General features: G+C 37.6%; 1 long non-coding RNA gene across 2 annotated transcripts in view; it reads right to left on the reverse strand.

The window, feature by feature from the left end:
- Positions 1 to 3,989: 3,989 nt before the first annotated feature.
- Positions 3,990 to 24,810, reverse strand: part of LOC123559740 (uncharacterized) — a 98,702-nt gene continuing 77,881 nt past the window's right edge. For both annotated transcript variants that reach the window (XR_008368488.1, XR_008368487.1), the window contains 2 exons: positions 8,665 to 8,863; positions 3,990 to 4,125 (listed from right to left, as the gene is read on the reverse strand). This is a non-coding gene — a long non-coding RNA (uncharacterized LOC123559740). The remainder of the gene's footprint in view (positions 4,126 to 8,664; positions 8,864 to 24,810) is intronic.

Here is a 24,810-nt window from a genome sequence, read left to right on the forward strand (position 1 = left end):
TTATTTGGCCTACTGACCTAGTTTTTGACCGCACGTGACCTAGTTTCTTGACCTAGATATCATCAAGGTGAATGTTCTGACCAATCTTCATGAAGATCTTGTGAAATATATGGCCTCTAGAGAGGTCACAAGGTTTTTCTATTTTTAGACCTACTGACCTAGTTTTTGATGGCACGTGACCCAGTTTCGAACTTGACCTAGATATCATCAAGGTGAATGTTCTGACCAATTTTCACGAAGATTTTGTGAAATATATGGCCTCTAGAGAGGTCACAAGGTTTTTCTATTTTTAGACCTACTGACCTAGTTTTTGACGGCACGTGACCCAGTTTCAAACTTGACCTAGATATCATCAAGATGAACATTCTGACCAACTTTCATAAAGATCCCATGAAAAATGTGACCTCTAGAGTGGTCACAAGCAAAAGTTTACGGACGGACGCACGGACGGACGACGGACACCGCGCGATCACAAAAGCTCACCTTGTCACTTTGTGACAGGTGAGCTAAAAACAGGAAAGTAGGTCAGTAGGTCAAGGTCACAGTCAAGTGACATCATATTACTTAGGGTCATCAGGTAATTATAATTAAACAGCCTAGGAAAAAGGATCAGATGACTTTTTAAGTATTTTTTCCTATATAACTTGCATAATAACTAAGTAACCCCAGGACGGGCCTCTTTTAACTCCAGGGGCATACTTTGAACAATTTTGGTAGAGGGCTACTAGACAATGCATCATACAAAATATCAAAAGCCTAGGTCATATGATTTCAGACAAGAAATTTTTTCCTATATAAGTCTATATACAAGAAACGCGGCAATGCCACGAAACCAGGTTTTCAACACTTTTCATAAGAATAAACAAGAGTGCCAGAATGTCACAATATACGCCCGTCACAGCAAATTTCTTTACTCTAGCACCTGTATTTGCAGATGTAATTTTAATTTTGTGGTTGTTTAGTAATCATTGTAATTCTTTTGTTTTTCTAAGTCCACAAAAAAAATCCTTACCAGGTAGAGATACATTAAAATACACCTAAAATTAGAAAGTAACAACTATGTTGTACCACAGAAAAGTGGTCTTGGTTATTCCCTATGGTCAATTATAAAAAAGTTACAATATAAGTTATTTAAAGTAACAACTAAGGGAAGTTAATTTAAAAAAAAAAAAGAAAAAAAAAAAAAAAAATTGTAAATCCACACAAAAATCCTTACCAGGTAGAGATTGGTCAAAATACACCTCAAAATTGGATGTAACATGCATGTTGTACTACAGAAAAGTGGTCTCGATTTTTCCCTACGTCTAGTAATGAAAAAGTTAAAATATAAGCTATTTATAGTAACAACAAAGGGAAGTAATTCTAAAGAAGGGAACTGCGCAAGACACTTCGTCTCATGATGGTGTATAATTGTGCCAAGTTACATCAAAATCCCTCTATGCATGAAGAAGATATGCTCCGGACAAAGTTTTCATTCTTGTATCCTTTGACCTCTAAGTGTGACCTTGACCTTAGACCTAGGGACCTGGTTCTTGCGCATGACACTCCGTCTCATGATGGTGAACAATTGTGCCAACTTTCATCAAAATCCCTCCATGTATGTAGAAGATATGCTAACCCTAACCCTATTTTTAGTAACAATGACCTTGACCTTGATCCCAGAAACCCAAAAATCAATCCCAAGCTACAACTTTATATCAGTTTTCTATACACCAAGTTTCATCATGATAGCTCATTCCTAAGTTTAGTTATTGACCGGAAACCCTATTTCTATTTTAAGTAACAGTGACCTTGACCTTGACCCCAGAAACCCCAAAATCAATCCCAGCCTTTGTCTTGATATAAGCTACATACATACCAAGTTTTATTCAAATATCTTTACCGAAACAAAAGTTATTGACCGGAAACCCTTTTTCTATTTTAAGTAACAGTGACCTTGACCTTGACCCCAGAAACCCCAAAATCAATCCCAGCCTTTGTCTTGATATAAGCTACATACATACCAAGTTTTATTCAAATATCTTTACCGAAACAAAAGTTATTGACCGGAAACACCAGTTTGACGCCGCCGCCGCCGCCACCGCCCGCCCGCCCGACCGACATCTACCCCAATGTAATAACTCGGGACCCCCAGGGCAGGGCCTCTTTTCACCCCAGGGATACAATTTGAACAATTTTGGTCGAGGACCATAAGACAATGCTACAAACCAAATATCAAAGGTCTAAGTGTTGTGGTTTCAGAGAAGAAGATTTTTAAACTTTTTTTCCTATATAAGTCTATGTAAAATTTGGGACCCCAGGGCAGGGCCATATTTGACTCTAGGGGGATAATTTGAACAATCTTGGTAGAGGACCACTAGATGATGCTACATACTAAATATCAAAGCCCTAGGCCATGTGGTTTTGTACAACAAGATTTTCAAAGTTTTCCTATAAGTTTTTATAAACCATGTGACCCCTGGGGCGGGGCCATATTTGACCCTAGGGGAATAATTTGAAAAATTTTGATAGAGGACTACTAGATGATGCTACACACCAGATATCACAGCCCTAGGCCATGTGGTTTTGGACAAGAAGATTTTCAAAATTTTCCCTATATAAGACTATATAAACCATGTGACCCCCGGGGTGGGGCCATATTTGACCCTAGGGGAATAATTGAACAATTTTGGTAGAGGACCATTAGATGATGCTACACACCAGATATCAAAGCCATAGGCCCTGTGGTTTTGGACAAGGAGATTTTTTAAGTTTTGTCCTTTCGGTTGCCATGGCAACCAGAGGTCTGCATGGAATTCAATTCTTTGAAAAATTTTGAAAGAGGGCCACCCAAGGATCATTCCTGTGAAGTTTGGTGTAATTCTGCCCAGTGGTTTTCAAGAAGATTTTTTTAGAAAATGTTGACGGACACACGACGGTTGACAGACGACTGATGACGGATAGTTAGCGGTCACAAAAGCTCACCATGAGCCTTTGGCTCAGGTGAGCTAAAAATTCAGCCATTAGTATGACTATCCAAAACCCTATTATCATACAATAGGCATATTGTCTTAAAATTTTAGAGATTGCTTCTCAACACACTGTTCCGACTTTTTATCCATATTATTCAGTTGTTTTTCAAGTTCTTTTATCTTGCAAAATTTAATGTCGAGCACAGAATGATATACTAATAATACTATGGAAGTGGTGAAAAAATCTACAATTGCTTTGCAACAGAACATAGGTCCTAATTTTCTAGTGGATACTGTTTTGCTTAAATCTTTGTTAGATTCTGAACACTCAGTTACATGAAAATACTATGTTGTTGTTGAGGGTTTTTAAAATGATAATTAATCCATTATAACTGTGATTTGAAGTTACTGTGAAATTCCAAGGGCAAATGCAATTTTACACAATGTTTTTTTTTCTTTTGTTTAAGGTAGTTCTGCACGTTTGGATCGAAATTATTTCTACAATGTAGAATTTGATTAAACTCTGATTTTTCAAAACTTTTCTATATCTAGAAAATTCAGCAAATAAAAAAAATACGGTTGTGTGCTTGATTTTTTGCTACACTGACACTAGGTTGTGTATGTAAACTATATTCTGGCTAATTTCTCTTCTGCGCATTGAAAAACAAAACAAAACCATGTCAATACAATATCAACTGAACAGCTGGGAAATTTTACACACATTATTTTTCATGTCTGGTAAGTGTAAGTGTGATAACTATACAAAAGTACTTCTAAGACCTCTTTTGTGTTTTAAAAAACACATCTAACAACACCGATGAAAACTCAACTTAGCATGTATGGACAGTTAAACAACCAACCATCTTCCTGTCAGTAAACACTGTTAAAACTTTCTAACAAGAAATAAGTTTTGATTTAATTTGATATAATCTTTATGTTTGAGAGTGTATGTGAAAACAATAGCCGGGTACTCCATTCCCTGTCTGTGCTTTAAAAACACAAACAACAATAAAATCTATATGAATAAACTTACCAATTGCAGATGATTTGACAACCATTCGTCCTCATGTTTGATGAGCGTATGTGTTAGAACTATACCCTGGTACTCGAGTTTCTCTCGTGCAGCAGGTGTCACACACTGTTGCTGCTGATTTACTGTCAAAGTTAGCTGAGCCTGCAACACACAAAAGTCTGTTAAAACAACTTTCAACATTTGTCTGGAAAAAATAAGTTGGAAACTTATGATACAGGTTGATATCATTATGTATTTTGCCTGATATGTGTGTCACACCATACTGAGGCAAAAAAAAAGAAAAAAGGTCTGTTTCCAGTCTCCTGTCAAAAAAAATTTGTATCGCTCACCTGAACTATTGACCTAAAGATCATCAAGATTAACATTCTGACCAAGTTTCATTAAGATATGGTCATAAATGTGGCCTATAAAGCTCTAAGTGTTAACTAACTTTTCCTTTGATTTGACCTCGTAACCTAGTTTTTTACCCAACATGACCCAGATTCGAACTTGACCTAAAGATCATAAAGTTTAACATTCTGACTAAGTTTCATTAAGATACAGTCATAAATGTGGCCTCTAGAGTGTTAACAAGCTTTTCCTTTGGTTTGACCCTGTGACCTATTTTTTGACCCCACATGTCCCAGATTCGAACTTGACCTAAAGATCATCAAGTTTAACATTCTGACTAAGTTTCATGAAGATACAGTCAAAAATGTGGCCTCTAGAATGTTAACAAGCTTTTCCTTTGATCAATAGGGGTCACCTACTCTGTTATTCCTATCTCCCTATGAAGTTTGAAGGTTCTAGGTCAAATGGTTCTGAAGTTATAAACCGGAAATGGATTTCAATTTTCTATCTGCTGCGACCTTGACCTTTAACAGAGTGACCCCAAAATCAATAGGGGTCATTTCCTCTGCATGACCAATTATCCTATGAAGTTTCAACATTCTGGGTCAAGTGGTTCTCAAGTTACTGAATGGAATTTGTTTTCCATGTTCAGGCCCATGTGACCTTGACCTTTGATCAAGTGACCCCAAAATCAATAAGGGTAATCTAGTCTGCATGTCCAATCATCCTATGAAGTTTCAACATTCTGGGTCAAGTGGTTCTGAAGTTACCGACCGGAAATGGTTTTTTATGGTCAGGCCCCTGTGACCTTGACCTTTAACTCAGTGACCCCAAAATCAATAGGGGTCTTCTACTCTGCATGACCAATCATCCTATGAAGTTTCAACATTTTAGGTCAATCTCAAGTTATTGATCTGAAATGACCTTGACCTTTGATGGAGTGACCCAAAAAACAATAGGGGTCGTCTACTCCGTAAGTCCTGCCACTCTATGAAGTTTGAAGATTCTATGTCAAATGGTTCTCCAGTTACTGATCGGAAATGAAGTGTGATGTATGAGCGGACAGGGCAAAAACAATATGTCTCCCACTGCCCACTGGCGGGTGGGGGAGGACATAAATACAGCCTCTATCGCATACACAAGGTTTTTCTTTTATTTGACCTAGTGAACTAGTTTTTGACCCCCAGATGACCCATTTTCAAACTTGGCCTAGATTTTATCAAGGTAATTATTCTGACCAAAATTCATGAAGATCAAACTTGGGACCCCCCCCCCCCCCCCCCCCCCCCCCCAATCTTGGTAGAGGACCATAAGGCAATGCTACATACCATATATCAAAGGCCTAGGTCTTATCCTTTCAGACAAGAAGATTTTTTAAGTCTATTAGGACCCCCGGGGCGGGGCCTCTTTTTTAACCCCAGAGACATAATTCGAACAATCTTGGTAGAGGACCACTAGATGATGTCACACACCTCATATCAAAGCCCTATGCCCTGTGGTTTTTGACAAGAAGATTTTCAAAGTGTTTTTTCCAGTATAAGTCCATATAAACTATGTGATCCCTGGGGCGGGACCATATTTGAACTAGGGTGATAATTTGAACAGGCTTTGTAGAGGACCACTATATAATGTTACATACCAAATATCAAAGCCCTAGGCGCAGTGATTTTGGACAAGAAGATTTTCAAAGTTTTTCCCTATATAAATCTATGTAAACCATGTGACCCCAATCCCCCACCTCAGGGCGGGGACATATTTGACCCTAGGGGGATAATTTGAGCAAAGTTAGTAAAGGACCAATAGATGATGCCACATACCAAGTATCAAAGCCCTAGCTACTGTGGTTTTGGACAAGAAGATTTTTAAAGTTTTTCCTTTCGGTTGCTATGGCAACCAGAGTTCTGTATGGAACTCATTTCTCTGACTAATTTTCAATGAGAATCATGCAACATTCCTGTGAAGTTTCATCAAAATTGGACTTGTGGTTTAGGCTGGGAGCTGTTGACAGACGACCTACACCAGACAACGACAAATGCCGGACAATCACTGTCCACAAAAGCTCACTCTTGAACACTTCATACTAAAAAGCCCATTTTTCACTTGCTATACAGTCGCTTTACTACAGAAAATGCTTGTTTATTATGTGGAACAGCAGCATATTAAGGTGGTTTTCAAACATGCAAGCTACTGGTTCAGTGGCTGACATCTTATTTGTTGAATCACTTAATTACTTTATGTAAGAAAAAATTATGAAGGTATTTAAAGAAGACGACTGATGAGTTTGTGGAAAGGGAAAAATATAAATTCTGAAATTTGTGACTTAATAGCTAAGCCTAGACAATGCAATAATAAGCATCCATGTAGTAAAATAACTACATATTAACTTACCTAGCTAAATTTCTATAATGAACTAGTCCATCTTCCAATATGGACAGTACTATTAATTGTGTACAAGCAAATACGATGATTTGGTATCCCCCGCCGAAAGGGTCTGTGAGGAACGGCAAAAAAATATATCCGGCAAAAAGTTAAGAATGTTACAAAGAAGCAAATAATTTCATTAGTCAAAATAAAATTAACAAAAAATGAATATCTTTTTTATTTATTTTTTTTTTTTTTGGGGGGGGGGGGGGGGGGGGGGCAAGGGGTGGGAAGGTACAAAACTTTACATGATGATTATAAATATTGATGGAAAATTAAAAATGAATTTATTTTTTTTTATTTGGCGGGGGTATGGGGAGGATGTGACCAAGGCAAGGTGGCGACCAAGTGTGGGTACGCAACTTCACATGTTTATAATAAATGTTCATGGAAAAGAATGAAAGAAGTTTAATGAAATTCTTCCAATTGGTTGGTTTGTAATGTACAAATCTGTGGATTTTTAAACAATTAAAGGGCAATAACTGTATGGAAAACTGACCAATAAAACAAAACTGACTAATAAAACAAGAAGGCCATGAAGGCCCTGTATCGCTCACCTGACCTACTGGCCTAAAAATCATCAAGATCAACATTCTGACCAAGTTTTATTAACATATGGTCATAGATGTAGCCTCCAAAGTGTTAATTGGCTTTTCCTTTGATTTGACCTGGTGACCTAGTTTTTGACCCCAAATGACCCAGATTCAAACTTGAGCTAAAGATCATCAAGATGAACACCCTGATTAAGTTTCATAAAGATATAGTCATAAATGTGGCCTCTGGAGTGTTAACAAGCTTTTCCTTCGATTTGACCTAGTGACCTAGTTTTTGACCCCACCTGACCCAGATTTGAACTTGACCTATAGATCATCAAGACTAACATCCTGCCGAAGTTTCATTAAGGTATGGTCATAAATATGGCCACTACAGTGTTAACAAGCTTTTCCTTTGATTTGACCTAGTGACCTAGTTTTTGACCCCACCTGACCCAGATCTGAACTTGAACTACACATCATCAAGATTTACATTCTGACCAAGTTTCATTAAGGTATGGTCATAAATATGGCCACTACAGTGTTAACAAGCTTTTCCTTTGATCTGACCTGGTGACCTAGTTTCTGACCCCAGATGACCCATTATCAAACTCGTCCAAGATTTTATTGAGGGTAACATTCTGACCAAGTTTCATTAAGACTGGGCCAAAATTGTGACCTCTAGAGTGTTAACAGTCAAACTGTTGACGACAGACGACGGACGACAACGGACACAGGGCGATCACAAAAGCTCACCTTTGAGCACTTGGTGCTCAGGTGAGCTAAAAAGAAAATGCATCATCAAAGTATGTTCGTTCATATTTATTTCAAGTTTCATGAAATTCTACAAACTTGTTACTGAGAAATGGCTGCGGACAGACATTTTTGTGCATTTTTCATTCAATCAAGGGCAATAACTCCAAGGGAAATTGACCAATCAAAAAAACCCGCATCATCGCAGTATCTTGGTTCATGTCTGTTTCATGTTTGATGAAATTCTACCTGCTAGTTACTGAGAAATGGCTGCAGATGGACATTTTTCATTAAATCAAGGGCAATAACTCTAGGGAAATTGACCAATCCAAAAACAAACTTGACGGGCATCATCGCAGTATGTTGGTTCATGTTCATTTCAAGTTTCATGAAATTCTACCAGTTAGTTACTGAGAAATGGCTGCGGACGGACGGACGGACTGATGGACGAACAACGCCATTTCAATATCCCCCTCCCGATTTCATCGGTGGGGGATAAAAAGGGTGCTTATCAAAAAGGTACTGACTGAATAGCGAACATTACAGATCATGACCAGACTGCGTGGATGTACAGGCTGATCATGATCTGCACTAGTCGCAAAGGTAGAATCAATCGTGTCCAGCATGGTAAGATTTAACTTACCTTTTTCATACAGTCATGAGCAATCTCCTGTAGCACACTGGTTTTACTGTTCAAGGCTTTATACAACACTTCTCTTAGTGGAGAAATAGGCACAAGACCACAGTTATCTGCCCTTGGTTGACCTCAATACGGAAGTGGTTACGCAGAAAATAGTTCCTCTGTTTGATGGTGAATATTGGTGAATTTTTGAGTGAAAGACCTGCAATAAATGGCATGATTTAATAGAGGAGATATAAAATAGTAGGTACATGTACAATTTGACAGAATGAAAGTGTCAGCATAACATGACTTTTTGATAGGGCCTGTTTTGCCTGTTTGTGGCCATCTACAGAGTATTCTTTATACGCATGTGATTTGGTTCAAAATGGTGGAAAAAAGATCCGGTCAACCCCATGTTAAGGTTTACTGTGGCTGGAATTTTTTCTCTAGAATAGTTCTGTTGAGTTCAGGTATTTTTAAAGGGGTTGGTATGCATGCAAAATTGCAATAGTGTCCAGTGCCTATATAGCACATATAGTAAAAATAACTGTGGTCTTAGGCCTGATATTCATAACTTTATCATGACATCACCATACGTTAGGGGTTCTAACTGACCAATCAGAGAGCTGCATTTTTGAGTACCTGCCAGTTTCCACTTGGGTATAACAAAGTATATTTACTATGAACATATAGTGACTTTAGAAGTACATATCACACTATTTTAGAAATCAAATTAGGATTTTTCACTGCACATGTCCCAGATGATGCTACAAACAACAAAACTTTGAAATTTCATTGAAATATTATATTGATTTAATACCTTTGTTTTAGTTTAAAGTTTGATATTTTACACAGGGAGTCTATGATAAAGTCTGAGTAAAATGTAATAATTACCCAAGTGAAATTAGTATTATTCCGCAATCTTTTGGACATGTTAAAATAATGAATAATGGAAAATGTCCGAATTCAAAGTAAATTGTCAATATTTTTGTTATTTTTCAATCTACATGGCTGAAATTTTGACAGTGAATGGCTGGTAGGCATAGATATCTGGTAAATATTTAGATTAATCATTACATTTGCTGAAATTGCTTCATTTTGGGTAACAAGTAAACATGCACTTGAAAAATGTGAAAAATCCTACTTTCAGTTTACATATTTCTAGATTTTTTCTAATTTTGCAGGTTTTCATGCATGAAATGCATTTTTATAAGTTCTTTGCTTGAAAGCGGTAAGCGAAAAACAGAATGGGGTATTACAAATGCTGCAATGTGATATTTTCTAGAAACCTGAGCTGCGGCCGAGGAAATCTGACCTAAAGTCGGATTTTTTTTTCTATTCTTGTTTACATTAAATTGCTCTTTTGGTTACTTGAATTTACACAGTACACACAGTCTGAATAGAGAAATATGTGTAATCATAATCTGTGCAAGAAAAATCAGTTCAAGGATTTGAAAATTGGACAGATTATGCCTGAAATTGGCATATTTTAATTGATTTTGAAGGAAAACAGGCATATTTTCACACACTAGACTTGCATATTGGTTTCCTTAATGCTTAATTGAGCATAAATCATCATATCTGAGGTCCTGAATTGTATATTTACTTATTCTGTTGGACTTCTTACACTTTTAGTACCTAAAAACCTGAAATGAGAGCCCTCGGACAATGTGAAGTTTGTCGCATAGATGGGGATTGACTGCCTTTATACATATATGTCTACAGCTTCTCAGATTTGACTGACGACAATTTGTTCGGAGTTGTGAATGGGTAAATTATTCCTTTTTAGATGCTTTTAATCATGATCAGGTACTTTCTGTGATTTTGTAAAATTTAATAGACTTTGTTAAATTGCACCGGCAAGTGAAAAAAAGCTAGAAAATAGAATTGTTGTGGAATAACATTATTTCAGCCAGTTTTGCCATAATGACTACTTTCTAAAGCATGTGTGGTAGCGAGATTTCATTTATAATCAGTTACCATGAAATTGGACAGGAATTTGTTCATAGTAGTTGATGCAGTAAGCTGTATTCCCAGTGTGAATACTCAGTTCAGATGGTAGCTAATTTTACCTGAAAACAGTAACATTGCTTCAGATCTAGCAATCAGTAAAGCAAGGAAACTGGACAGACTGCTTTGTGATTGATAGTTTGGTTATACAGACTGTTTGTTATGACACATTTTACACAATTATATAAGACTTGAATTTGAGGTTTTATATTACATTATGACAGTTTCAGTATGGGGAAAGAAGATTGTGATATAAATATTCATAGAAAAGTTGCTTTGAGGGGCACTTTTTAGCATTTCACACTTTCTTTGCAGTCAGATTGTTTTGAAATATAGTTTGCACATACATACAATCATGTAAACTGAATAAGTATTCAATCTAAGAAATTATGACTAGGTTGACTCATATTTCAGATGTTGTTCAGCTGCACAGAAGATCCTGTTTCGATCACAAGAAGGGTCACTTCCACTGATATTAGTCACCGGAAATATTAGGAGCACCAGTTGTAGTCTATCAGGTTGATATTAAGGTTTTTGCAGAAATTTAGCCAGTTTGGAAACTTCAGCAGCCAGTGATGTATATCAAAATCATTCTTTATAGAGATTATACTAAGGGGCTGTTTTTGCCAGAAAGTTCAGCTGTGATACACAATGTAAGATTTTGTGCAGTGTAAATGGTCATGGTGTGCATGTTTCAGTTACAGAGTGCACTGAATGCCTGTAAACTGTAAGATTTGAGTGCAATATTCATTCCAGAAAGACTCATAAGCTTTTTAGTAAGCTCACATACTGGACTTTTCAGAGCTGTTTGGCTCATTTTACCTAGGGTAGTCATAAATGAATGATCACTGAAAAAAAATATGACACATATATGTACAAAAGCTATTCATTCTCATATTTGCCACATACTGAATTGCTTAAAAAGGGCAAATTTGACAGCTACAGGATTTTTCTTAGTTCACATTTTAATTTTTCGTGTGAATAGACTATGCGTTTCGACGTGCTTTTTGTAATATGAATAATTTTCCTAAAATTAGAACAGTGACATTGTAATCAAACTTGAAGTGGCTCTTAATTTGGATAGATATATAATATGGAAGCATGTTGTTTTTTTATTTTGGGTGAAAATTTCATCAAACAAAAAAGTTATAGAATTTTGCATTTTTTTTCATCTGAAAAGTACGCGAATTTTTTTTTTGCTCAGATTTGACCGATACCATGTGTAACATTGGAAGCTGTCAAATTTTAGTGCATAGTTTAACAGAGGTGTAACTTTCAGATTTAATTTGCTATACATCTGAGATTGTACTGGTAAAATATTTTTTAGTTTGAAGAGAAAAATAGGTCTAAATAGGCACAAGACCAGTTATTTGCCCTTGGTTGACCACAATATGGAAGTGGTTACGTGGAAAATAGTTCCTCTGTTTGATGGTTCAGGTATTTTTAGGGGGGTTGGAATGCATGCAAAATTGCAATAGTGTCCAGTGCCTATATAGAACATATAGTAAAAATAACTGTGGTCTTAGGCCTGATACAGGAACAAGCTGCCAGAGCTCCTGTAGTTTTTAAATTTACACAATAATTGAGTTTAACCTGCCTGAAAACACACAGGCAGAATGAAATTAGTATACAATGTATCAAAACCTGAACTAGCAATATTCCTAACCTTATTTTAAAGCAAAATCTTGTATTCCGTGACCACACCCTATAAACTACTGTATTCCACCTATTCCTGTTGCAAACGTTCAAAACAACAAGTGAATGAAGTATTGCCATGCAATACAAAGTCCCCTACTGGAAGGCACCTAATTTTCTCTACTGCAGTATAACATAATGAACTGATATCTGTCAATGATGTATAAACAATATTGTACTATATATACAATATGTTATAACAAAACACTTGGATTAAAATTTATATATATAAAAACCTACAGTTGTTTTCATATTGAATTTTTTTGGCTGATTATAAAAATGTTATCATGTAAGTTATTTATAGTAACAACAAAGGGAAATTAATCTTTTTAAAAAAAAAAAAAAAAAAAAAAAAAAATCTATATAATACAAGTCCACAAGAAACTCTTTACCAGGTAGAGATAGGTCAAAATACACCTAAAAATTGGATGTAACATGCATGCTGTACCACAGAAAAGTGGTCTCGATTTTTCTCTACCGCCAGTAATAAAAAAGTTACAATAAAATCTATTTATAGTAAAAACAAAGGGACGTAATTCTAAAAACAAGGGTGCCTCATGGTGGTGAACATTTGGTCCAAGTTACATCAAAATCCCTCCATGCATGAAGAAGAAATGTCCCGTACAAAGTCATTCTTGAATTTGACCTTTGACCTCTAAATATGACCTTGACCTTAGACCTAGGGACCTGGTTCTTGCGCATGACATGTTGTCTCATCCAGGGGAATATTTGTGCCAACTGATATCTAAATCCTGCTTTGCATGACAAAGTTATAGACCGGACAGGAAAAAAATCCTCTTGACCTTTGATCTCAAAGTGTGACCTTGACATTTAAGCTAGGTATTGGGTGTTGCGCATGACACGTCGTCTCATCATGGGAAACATTTATGCCAAGTAATATTGTAATCCCTTGATGGATGACAGAGTTCTGGATCGGACAGGGCAAAAACCTTATTGACCTTTGACCTCCAATTGTGACCTTGACCTTTGAGCTAAGGGTCTGGGCTTTGCGCATGACATGTTGTCTCATCATGGGGAACATTTGTGCCAAGTAATATTAAAATCCCTTCATGGATGGCAGAGTTATGGACGGGACAGGAAAAAAACTCTGTTGACCTTTGACCCCCAATTGTGACCTTGACCTTTGAGCTAGGGTCTGGGATTTGCGCATGACACGTCGTCTCATCATGGGGAACACTTGTGCTAAGTGATATTAAAATTCCTTAATGAATGTCAGAGTTATGGACCGGACACGAAACAGACCCTGTTCATGCTATGTTAACATTTGACTGCCAAGTGTGACCTTGACCTTTGAGCTAGGGGTCTGAAAGTTGTGCATGACACATCGTCTTATTATGAGGTACATTTGTGCCAAGTAATATTAAAATCCCTTCATAGATGGGACAGTTATGGACCGGACAGGAAAAAAGCCTTGTTGACCTTTGACCTCCAATTGTGACCTTGACCTTTAAGCTAGGGGTCCAGGTTTTGCGCATGACACGTCGTCTCCTCATGGGGAACATTTGTGCCAAGTAATATTAAAATCTCTTCATGGATGGGAGAGTTATGGACCGGACAGGAAAAAAGCCCTGTTGACCTTTGACCTCCAATTGTGACCTTGACCTCTGAGCTAGGGGTCCAGGATTTGCGCATGACACATCATCTCATCATGGGGAACATTTGTGCCAAGTAATACTAAAATCCCTTCAAGGATGGGAGAGTTGTGGACCGGACAGGAAAAAAGCCCTGTTGACCTTTGACCTCCAATTGTGACCTTGACCTTTGAGCTAGAGGTCCGGGTTTTGCGCATGACACATCGTCTCATCATGGGGAACATTTGTGCCAAGTAATATTAAAATCCCTTCATGGATGGCAGAGTTATGGACCGGACACGAAATTGCGGACGGACGGACAGACAGACGGACGGACGGAATGACGGAAAAGTGCATTCCTATAGTCCCAGAAACTGGTTTTCAACCAGTAGGGGACTAATAAACTTACAGCTAAAAGTTAAACAAGAAGGCCAAAATGGCCCTACATCGCTCACCTGTTATCATTGCACTTAAGGACAAGAAGGTCAAAAAATCATAATCAAGATCAATCAAAAGAATTATGCGAAAATATAGTTGAAATTTTCTTAAAGTTACTTCAAATAAAATTATTTTCAAATCAGGCCAGTAGCTTCATGCCTGAAGGATTACATCAGAGGATGTTAGGAGTAAAATTTTGACTGATGAAGCCCAAAGGACAGGAACAACAAAGGGAAGAATTTAACCAAAATTTTAAAAAAATCTTACAAGGTACAGATATGTCAAAATACACCTAAAAATTGGAGGTACCATCCATGTTGTACCACAGAAAAGTGGTCTCGGTTTTTCCCTACGGCCAATAATAAAAAAGCTTCTTAAATAAGCTATTTATAGTAACATAAAAGGGAAGTAATTAAAACAAGAGCTGTCTCCATAGGATGACATATGCCTCCGATGGCACTTTGAATGAATAGTTATGGCCGATGTTAGAGTTTAGGACCTTTGACCTACGGACCTGGGTCTTGCGCGCGACACGTCGTCTTACTGTGGTACACATTCATGCCCAATAATTTTAAAATCCATGCATGAATGACAAAGATATGGACCGGACACACCCATCAATGCACTATCATGAAATATGACCTTTAACGTCTAAATGTGACCTTGACCTTTGAGCTACGGACCTGGGTCTTGCGCGCGACACGTCATCTTACTGTGGTACACATTCATGCCAAATTATTTAAAAATCCATCCATGGATGACAAAGATATGGACTGGACACGAATGCACTATCATGAAAAATGACCTTTAACGTTTAAGTGTGACCTTGACCTTTGAGCTACGGACCTGGCTCTTGCGCGCGACACGTCGTCTTACTGTGGTACACATTCATGCCAAGTTATTTGAAAATCCATCCATTGATGACAAAGATATGGACCGGACACGAATGCACATCATGAAAAATGACCTTTAACGTCTAAGTGTGATCTTGACCTTTGAGCTACGGACCTGGGTCTGGGGCGCGCCACATTGTATTAGTGTGGTACACATTCATGCCAAGTTATTTGAAAATCCATCCATCGATGACAAAGATATGGACCGGACACGAAAATTGCGGACAGACCGACAGACGGACAGATGGTTCAAAAACTATATGCCTCCCTTTGGGGGCATAAAAATTTTTTGTAAGTGAACAAAAGAAGGATCTGCCAAATAAAAACAAGAGGGCCATGATGGCCCTATATCGCTCACCTGTTATTATTGCACTTGAGGACAAGAAGGTCCTCAGAAAAAATATCTAAGTCTACAAAGGACAGGAACAACAAAGAGAAGAAATTTAACGAAAAAGAAAAAAAATTCTTACAAGGTACAGATATGTCAAAATACACCTAACAATTGGAGGTACCATCCATGTTGTACCAAAGTGGTCTCGGTTTTTCCCTACGGCCAATAATAAAAAAGTTACTAAAAATAAGCTATTTATAGTAACGTAAAAGGGAAGTAATAAAAAAAAAAAACAAGAGGGTCATGATGACCCTGGATCGCTCACCAGAGTAATATGAGCTACATGTTTCAAATGTCAAACTGATGATTTTTAGAATTTTTTTGGAAGATTTTCTGATGTACAATCAAGTAACCCCTGGGGCGGGGCCAAGTTTACCCCGGGGGTCATGAATGTAACAAAGTTTGTAGAAGTCTACTAGGCAATGTAACATATCAAATATCTAAGATCTAGGCCTTCTGGTTTATTTTTAGCAAATTTATAAAAGATTTCCCTATATACAATCATGTAACCCCTGGGGCTGGGTAAATTTGACCCTGGGGGGTCCAGATTTGAAATTTTTTTGTAGAAGTCTACTAGGCAATGCTACACGTCAAATATCTAAGATCTAGGCCTTCTGGTTTATTTTTAGAAAATTTTTGGAGATTTTCCTATGTAAAATCAAGTGGCCCCATGGGTCGGGGTCAATTTGACCCCAGGGGTCATGATTTGAAATATATTTTGTAGAAGTCTACTAGGCAATGCTACCCGTCAAATATCTAAGATATAGGCCTTTTGGTTTATTTTTAGAAAATTTTTGAAGATTTTCCTATGTAAAATCAAGTGACCCCTGGGACAGGGTCAATTTTGACCCTGGGGGGTCATGATTTGAACAGATTTTGTAGAGGTCCACTAGGCATGCTACACGTGAAATATCTAAGCTGTAGGCCTTCTGGTTTATTTTTAGAAATTTTTTGAAGATTTTCCTATGTAAAATCAAGTGATCCCTGGGCCGGGGTCAATTTTGACCCCGGGGGTCATGATTTGAATAAATTTTGTAGAGGTCCATTAGGCAATGCTACATGTGAAATATCTAAGCTGTAGGCCTTCTGGTTTATTTTTTAGAAAAAATTTGAAGATTTTCCTATGTAAAATCAAGTGATCCCTGGGGCGGGGTCAATTTTTACCCCGGAGTCATGATTTGAATAAATTTTGTAGAGGTCCACTAGGCAATGCTACATGTGAAATATCTAAGCTCTAGGCCTTCTGGATTATTTTTAGAAATTTTTTGAAGATTTTCCTATGTAAAATCAAGTGACCCCTGGGGCGGGGTCAATTTTGACCCCAGGGTCATGATTTGAACAACTTTAGTAGAGGTCCATTAGGCATTGCTACATTTGAAATATCTAAGCTCTAGGGCTTCTGGTTTTTGAGAAGAAGATTTTTTAAGATTTTCCTATGTAAAATCAAGTGACCCCTGGGGTGGGGTCAATTTTGACCCCGGGGTCATGATTTGAACAAACTTGGTAGAGGTCCACTAGGCAATGCTTCACACCAAATATCTAAGCTCTAGAGCTTCTGGTTTTTGAGAAGAAGATTTTAAAAGTTTTTCCTTTCGGTTGCCATGGCAACCAGAGTTCTGCATGGAATTCAATTCTTTGAACAATGTTGTAGAGCTTCACCCAAGGAACATTCCTGTGAAGTTTGGATGAAACTTGCTTAGTGGTTTATGAGGAGATATTGTTTAAAGGAAAGTGTGGACGGACGGACGGACGCCGGACGGTGAGCGATCACAATAGCTCACCCCGAGCACTTTGTGCTCTGGTGAGCTAAAAATTATTGTAAGTGAACAAAAGAAGGATCTGCCAAATAAATCTGTTGACATAAATGAAATTTCAGATCAGTATCTTCATTAGTTACGGAGATATACCCATTTTAATTTGACATAAAGGGAGGTAATTTGACATAAATTCAGTCCATAGTTATCTACCCTGATTGGCTCAGTCCAACTAATGACAATAGTAAAATTTCAATTAAGTCCTATAAGTACTTACTGATATAAATCCATTTTGATTACAATCAGGGGAGGTAATCAGATATAAAATAACTCTGGAACCTACGATTGGATCTGATTTGTCATGGAATCCAAGATTTATTGTTGTCGAAGATATTTTGGAAGTTTGTATCAAATAAAACCATAAATGAAGTATCTATATGGCTGCAAAAGCCAAAATAGCCAATTTTGGACCTTTAAGGGGCCATAACTCTGGAACCCATGATGGAATCTGGCCAGTTCAAGAGAGGAACCAAGATCTTATGGTAATACAAGTTGTGTGCAAGTTTGGTTAAAATCAAATCATAAATGAAGCTGCTATTGTGCAGACAAGGTCAAAATAGCTAATTTTGGCCCTTTCAGGGGCAATAACTCTGGAACCCATTAAGGGATCTGGCTGGTTTAAAAAAGGAACTAAGATCTTATGGTGATACAAGTTTTGTGCAAGTTTGATTAAATTCAAATCATAAATGAAGCTGCTATTGTGCAGACAAGGTCAAAATAGCTAATTCTGGCCCTTTCAGGGGCCATAACTCTGGAACGCATAATGGAATTTCGCCAGTTCAAGAAAAGAACCAAGATCTTATAGTGATACAAGTTGTGTGCAAGTTTGGTTAAAATCAAATCATAAATGAAGCTGCTAGTGTGCAGACAAGGTTAAAATAGCTAATTCTGGCCCTTTCAGGGGCCATAACTCTGGAACCCATAATGGAATCTGGCCAGTTCAAGAAAGGAACCAAGATCTTATGGTGATACAAGTTGTGTGCCAGTTTGGTAAAAATCAAGTTATAAATAAAGCTGCTATTGTGCAGAGACAAGGACAAAATAGCTAATTTTGGCCCTTTCAGGGGCCATAACTCTGGAACCCATAATGGGATCTGGCCAGTTCAAGAAAGGAATCGAGATCTTATAGTGATACAAGTTGTGTGCAAGTTTGGTTAAAATAAAATCATAAATGAAACCACTATCGTGCAGACAAGAAATTATTGACGGACGGACGGACGGACTGACGACGGACGAAGGGTGATCACAAAAGCTCACCTTGTCACTATGTGACAGGTGAGCTAACAAGAGCACTGCAATCGACACAAATGCAGAGCAATATACACACAAAACAAAGTCATATGACCTTTGATCCCTAAGTGTGACCTTGACCTTGAAGTGAGCCATCCGAAACATGCGCTCTGCACATTGTTTCAATGAGGTGAACATTTCTGTCAGGTTTCTTTGAAATCCTTCAAGGGGTTCAAGAGTTACCCAGCGGAAGGGAAATTGCTAACCAACAGACATACAGACACCGAGGCGATAGCATAATATGTCCCTTCGGGCGAATAAAAAGGAATCGAGATCTTATGGTGATATAAGTTGTGTGCAAGTTTGGTTAAAATCAAATCATAAATGAAGCTGCTATTGTGCAGACAAGGTCAAAATAGCTAATTTTGGCCCTTTCAGGGGCCATAACTCTGGAACCCATAATGGAATCTGGTTCAAGAAAGGAACCAAGACTTTATGGTGACATAAGTTTTGTGCAAGTTTGATTAAATTCAAATCATAAATGAAGCTGCTATTGTGCAGACAAGGTCAAAATAGCTAATTCTGGTCCTATCAGGGGCCATAACTCTGGAACCTATAATGGAATCTGGCCAATTAAGAAAGAAACCAAGATCTTGTGGTGATACAAGTTGTGTGCAAGTTTGGATAAAATCAAATCATAAATGAAGCTGCTATTGTGCAGACAAGGTCAAAAAAGCTAATTTTGGCCCTTTCAGGGGCCATAACTTTGGAACCCATTATGGGATCTGGTTGGTTCAATAAACGAATCAAGATCTTATGGTGACACAAGTTTTGTGCAAGTTTGGTTAAATTCAAATCATAAATGAAGCTGCTATTGTGCAGACAAGGTCAAAATAGCTAATTCTGACCCTTTCAGGGGCCATAACTCTGGAACCCGTACCGGAGTCTGGCCAGTTCAAGAAAGGAACTAAGATCTTATGGTGATACAAGTTGTGTGCAAGTTTGGTAAAAATCATATCATAAATAAAACTGCTATTGTGCAGACAAGGTCAAAATAGCTCATTTTGGTTCTTCAGGGGCCATAACTCTAGAACCCATAATGGGATCTGGCCAGTTCAAGAAAGGAACCAAGATCTTATGGTGATACAAGTTGTGTGCAAGTTTGGTTAGAATAAAATCATAAATGAAACCACTATCGTGCAGACAAGAAATTGTTGATGCACAATAATAGGAAATTCTGGCCCTTTAAGGGGCAATAACTCTAGAACCCAAGATGGGTTTCGAAAGGAACTGAGATATCATGCCAATACAAGTTTGATCAAAATTGCTTGCAAAATGTGGTCTCTATCTTGTTCACAAGAAATTGTGGACGGACGAAGGGCGATCACAAAAGCTCACCCTGTCACTACGTGACAGGTGTTAAAGTGACTGATATGTTTGATGGTATGTATATTTAAATTTTATCGGAAGCTGGACATGATTTGTCTCTGTTTACAATATGTTAGTCTGATTACAGGTAAAATTATAGCAAAAAACTAGATTGATCACTGATTTTGTCCAGAAATTGTACATTGTCGGCGTCAAAAGTATATGTTTTCTTGCCCTTGAAGAATGATCTACATGTAAATCCCACTATTTCCTGGACAAAGAAACAATACTAGTTTGGTAAAATCAAATGAAATCATTGCTAAAATCTCAATTTGTTTATAACTGCCAACGAAAGAAGATTCGTTGTGGATTCCTGACTGTATGCATGTTTGCTTGAGTACTTTTTCTATGTAATATTTCTTCATAATTATTACCTGCAAACGAAGTTTGAAGGAGGGTGGTATATAGGAGTCACCATGCGGTCTGTCTGTTTAGTCTGTTTGTATGTGTGTCCTCATAAATCTGGTCGTGCAATTATTTGAATACTATTACACCTATCTCTCTCAAACTTTACACACAAACATCAGCAATATGCAGTTAATGCCCGTCTGATTGTTTTCCTTTTCTCTTTAATGTGGCACTTAAAGGTAAAACAGGGTCTATTTTTCGTGTCCGTACCATAACTTCTTTATGCATTAATGGATTCTGAAATAACTTGGCACAAATGTTCCCCATCATGAGATGTTGTGTCGCGCACAAGACTATACTTTCTAGAATTTCAACCTATTGAAACCGATATATATCATCACAAACTACAATTAATAAGCAGTAAAATTATGAACAGTAAGTGGGTTGATTTGTAGTGGAACGGCGCCAGATTCTTTCAACGGAGGCAATTACAACAAATTACTACATTATAACCTACAGGGGATACATTTCCTGAAATCTTTGTGCAGCGTACTTTATGCTGCTCACACTAATCTATGTTTTTACCATTGTTAATATTTCTACTATTTCAACTCAATGGTTAAGGTAGTGGACCTGTAATGATGCTCAGCTATTTTCTGTGTGATTACATTTACATGTTTAGGTAATTTAACATTCTTCCGGCATAAAATTTATGTAGTTCAACATGCCATTTCATAATAACTGGAGAATGCGAAATCGCATACTGAGCCATCTATCATTATGGGACCAATGGCTCATGAGTACACGATATTTTCATCTTGAAAAACATGTTTCTTTGAATTTCGTGTCTTTTCACTGATTTTAAACAAATTTTACCTATTTTGTAGTTCCACAAGTGAAGTTTCAGTATTAAATATTCACTGTGAAAACGTGAAATGAAGTTATATATTATCGTAGTTATTGAAAGAAAACAACACCAATATTTGAAATCTGTTGATTTGTTTATCTAAAACTGATTTGGACAGCATTACATTGTACATGTGTTCAGACAGCAAAAAAAAAAAAAAAAAAGCTTATCTTTTAATCAGCAGAAAATACATGCAGCTTCTTCATTTTGATTGGTATTAATGTCTTGTAAATATGTAAATTACTCAAATGAAGGGAGAACTAATTGCCAGCTGCAGATGTATATTGAAAATAGCAAAGTTCTGAATTAGTAGCTGAAATATATAAAGACTCCAAGAAAGAAAAGATAAATTAAGAAAATTACCAGCCATAAAAACATTTGCATTTTTAGAACTGCATATTGCAGGTGCACATATTTTAAACAAGAGGGCCTGATGGCCCTATATCACTCACCAGAGTTGATCTGGCCTACTGATCTAGTTTTTGACCCCACATGACCCAGTTTCGAATTTGACTTGAAGATCATCAAGGCAAACACTCTGACCAAGTTTCATAAATATTGGGTCACAACTGTGGCCTCTAGAGTGATCACAAGCTTTTCCTTTGATATGACCAGGTGACCTAGTTTTTTTTCCAACAATACAGCCAGATTCAAACTTGAACTATAGAACATCAAGACAAACGTTCTGACTAATTTGCAGAAGTTTCAAACTTAAATTGTGGTCTCTAGAGTGTTAACAAGGTTTTCCTTTGATCTGGCCTAGTGACCTAGTTATTGATCCCACATGACCAAGTTTCAAACCTGACCTAGAAATCATCAAGACGAATATTCTGATTCAGTTTCATAAAGATTGAGTCACAACTAATGCCTCTAGAGTGTTCACAAGCTTTTAATTGATCTGACCATGTGACCTAGTTTTTGATCCCATATGACTCAGATTCAAACCTGACCTAGAGATCTCAAGGCAAACATTCTGACCAAGTTTCATAAAGATTGGGTCATAACTGTAGCCTCTAGAGTGTTCACAAGCTTTTCATGTGATCTGGCCAAGTGACAAGAGTTTTTGACCCCACATGACCCAGTTTCAAACTTGACCTAGAAATCTCCAAGACAAACATTCTGACCAAGTTTCAAAAAGATTGGGTCATAACTGTGGCCTCTAGAATGTTCACAAGCTTTTCCTTTGATCTGGCCTACTGACCTAGTTTTTGACCCAACATGACCAAGTTTCAAACTCTGCTTAGACATCATCAAGATAAACATTCTGACCAAGTTTCATAAAGACTGGGTCATAACTGTAGCCTCTACAGTGTTCACAAGCTTTTCATGCGATCTGGCCTAGTGACTTAGTTTTTGACCCCACATGACCCAGTTTCTAACTTGATCTAGAGATTATCAAGACTTACATTCTGACCAAGTTTCAAAAAGATTGGGTCATAACTGCAGCCTCTAGAGTGTTCACAAGCTTTTCCTTTGATCTGGCCTAATGACCTAGTTTTTGAACCCACATGACCCAGTTTCGAACTTGACCTAGAGATCATCAAGACAAACATTCTGACCAAGTTTCATAAAGATTGGGTCAAAACTGTGTTCTCTAGAGTGTTCACAAGCTTTTCCTTTGATTTGACCAGGTGACCTAGTTTTTGAACCCACATGACCCAGTTTCAAACCTGACCTAGAGATCATCAAGACTAACATTCTGACCAAGTTTCATAAAGATTGGGTCACAGCTGTGGCCTCTCGAGTGTTCACAAGCCAAATGTTGACGGACGATGGGCAACTGATGGTGGGCGACGCACACCGAACATTGACCGGTCACAATAGCTCACCTTGAGCACTTTTTGCTCTGGTGAGCTAGCAAAAAGTTTACAAAAGTCAAATCATATTTATTATTATATAGCTGAAACTTAGCATCTCAAATTCAAAGAATTTTACTTCGAAATTATCAATTTTGTACAGGTGTTATTTACTGAAGCGTAGATGTACCTTTCTTTACAGACACATATATGTTATAATTACAACATGTCAGCTTTTTATCCGAGGCCTTGATATGATGCGAGTGATGATGTGGAACAACTGTTTTAACTGATCAAATCAATATAGTAAGAACAGAGGAAGAGTGAAAGTGCACCAAAACTTTAACCTGAAATTCTAAGTAAAAAGGGTAGATAACTAGAGATGCTTTTGAGAAAAGCGCATGTCTCCCACAACTGCCCCTAGGAAAAATGTCTAGTTTCTCTAGATGGTTTGGACGAGTTGATCCAATTAGATGGTCTGGATGAGTGGATCCAATCAGTAATTCAAGGGCCATAAATCAAAAGTGCCTGGGCGGATTTGGCTAGTTATCGGACTTGGCTAAGGTCTTATGGCCAAACACATTTTGTTCAAGTTTGGTGAAGATCGGATGAGAAATGTTCGATTTAGAGAGCGGACAATTGTATAAAGGCGGATATTTCGGTAATTCAAGGGCCGTAACTCCAAAATGCCTATACTGATTTGGCTAGTTATCAACCCTGGCCGAGGTCTCATGGTCAAACACATTTTGTTCAAGTTTGGTGAAGATCGGATGAGAAATGTTCGACTTAGAGAGCAGTCAAGAGTAAAAAGGCCAATTTTTCGATAATTCAAGGGCCATAACTCCAAAATGCCTGGACCGATTTGGCTAGTTATCGAACTTGGCCGAGGTCTTATAGTTAAACATATTTTGTTTAAGTTTGGTGAAGATCGGATGAGAAATGTTTGAATTAGAGTGCAGACAAGAGTAAAAAGGCCGATTTTTGGTAATTCAAGGGCCATAACTCCAAGACGCCTGGACCGATTTGGCTAGTTATCAAACTTGGCCGAGGTCTTATGGTCAAACACATTTTGTTAAAGTTTGGTGAAAATCGGATGAGAAATGTTTGACTTAGAGTGTGGACAAGCTTTGTGACAGACACACATACAGACACACACACACACACAGACTGGAGTAAATCAATATATCTCCCACACCACTGTGTGGTTGGAGACATAATTCATAAAATATTGGTTCAACAGTTATTGTGCTTGTGCCATATAATGTGTGTGATGATGAGGAAATAACTTTTTTAAGTTTGAAGCAAATCCATAAGGTAACTAGAACTGTGACAGGAGTGACAATTAAGACCTTGTCACAGAAGTATGGCATGAGTTTGGCAAATTTTAAGTTGGAATGGGGCCATGACTACCGTCAAACAAGAGCACCGCAATGCCGAGCAATATACCCTCGAAGGTATGACCTTTGACACGTGACCTTGACCTTGAAGCGACCCATCTGAAATCTGTGCTCTGCATGTCCTCCTAATGTGGTGAACATTTGTGCCAAAGTCCTTCGAGCAGTTCAAGAGTTACAGAACTGACACAAAACAAAGTCTTATGACCTTTCACCCTCTAAGTGTGACCT

This window comes from Mercenaria mercenaria, chromosome 18, assembly GCF_021730395.1.
Source record: "Mercenaria mercenaria strain notata chromosome 18, MADL_Memer_1, whole genome shotgun sequence".
NCBI classification, from domain to species: domain Eukaryota; kingdom Metazoa; phylum Mollusca; class Bivalvia; order Venerida; family Veneridae; genus Mercenaria; species Mercenaria mercenaria.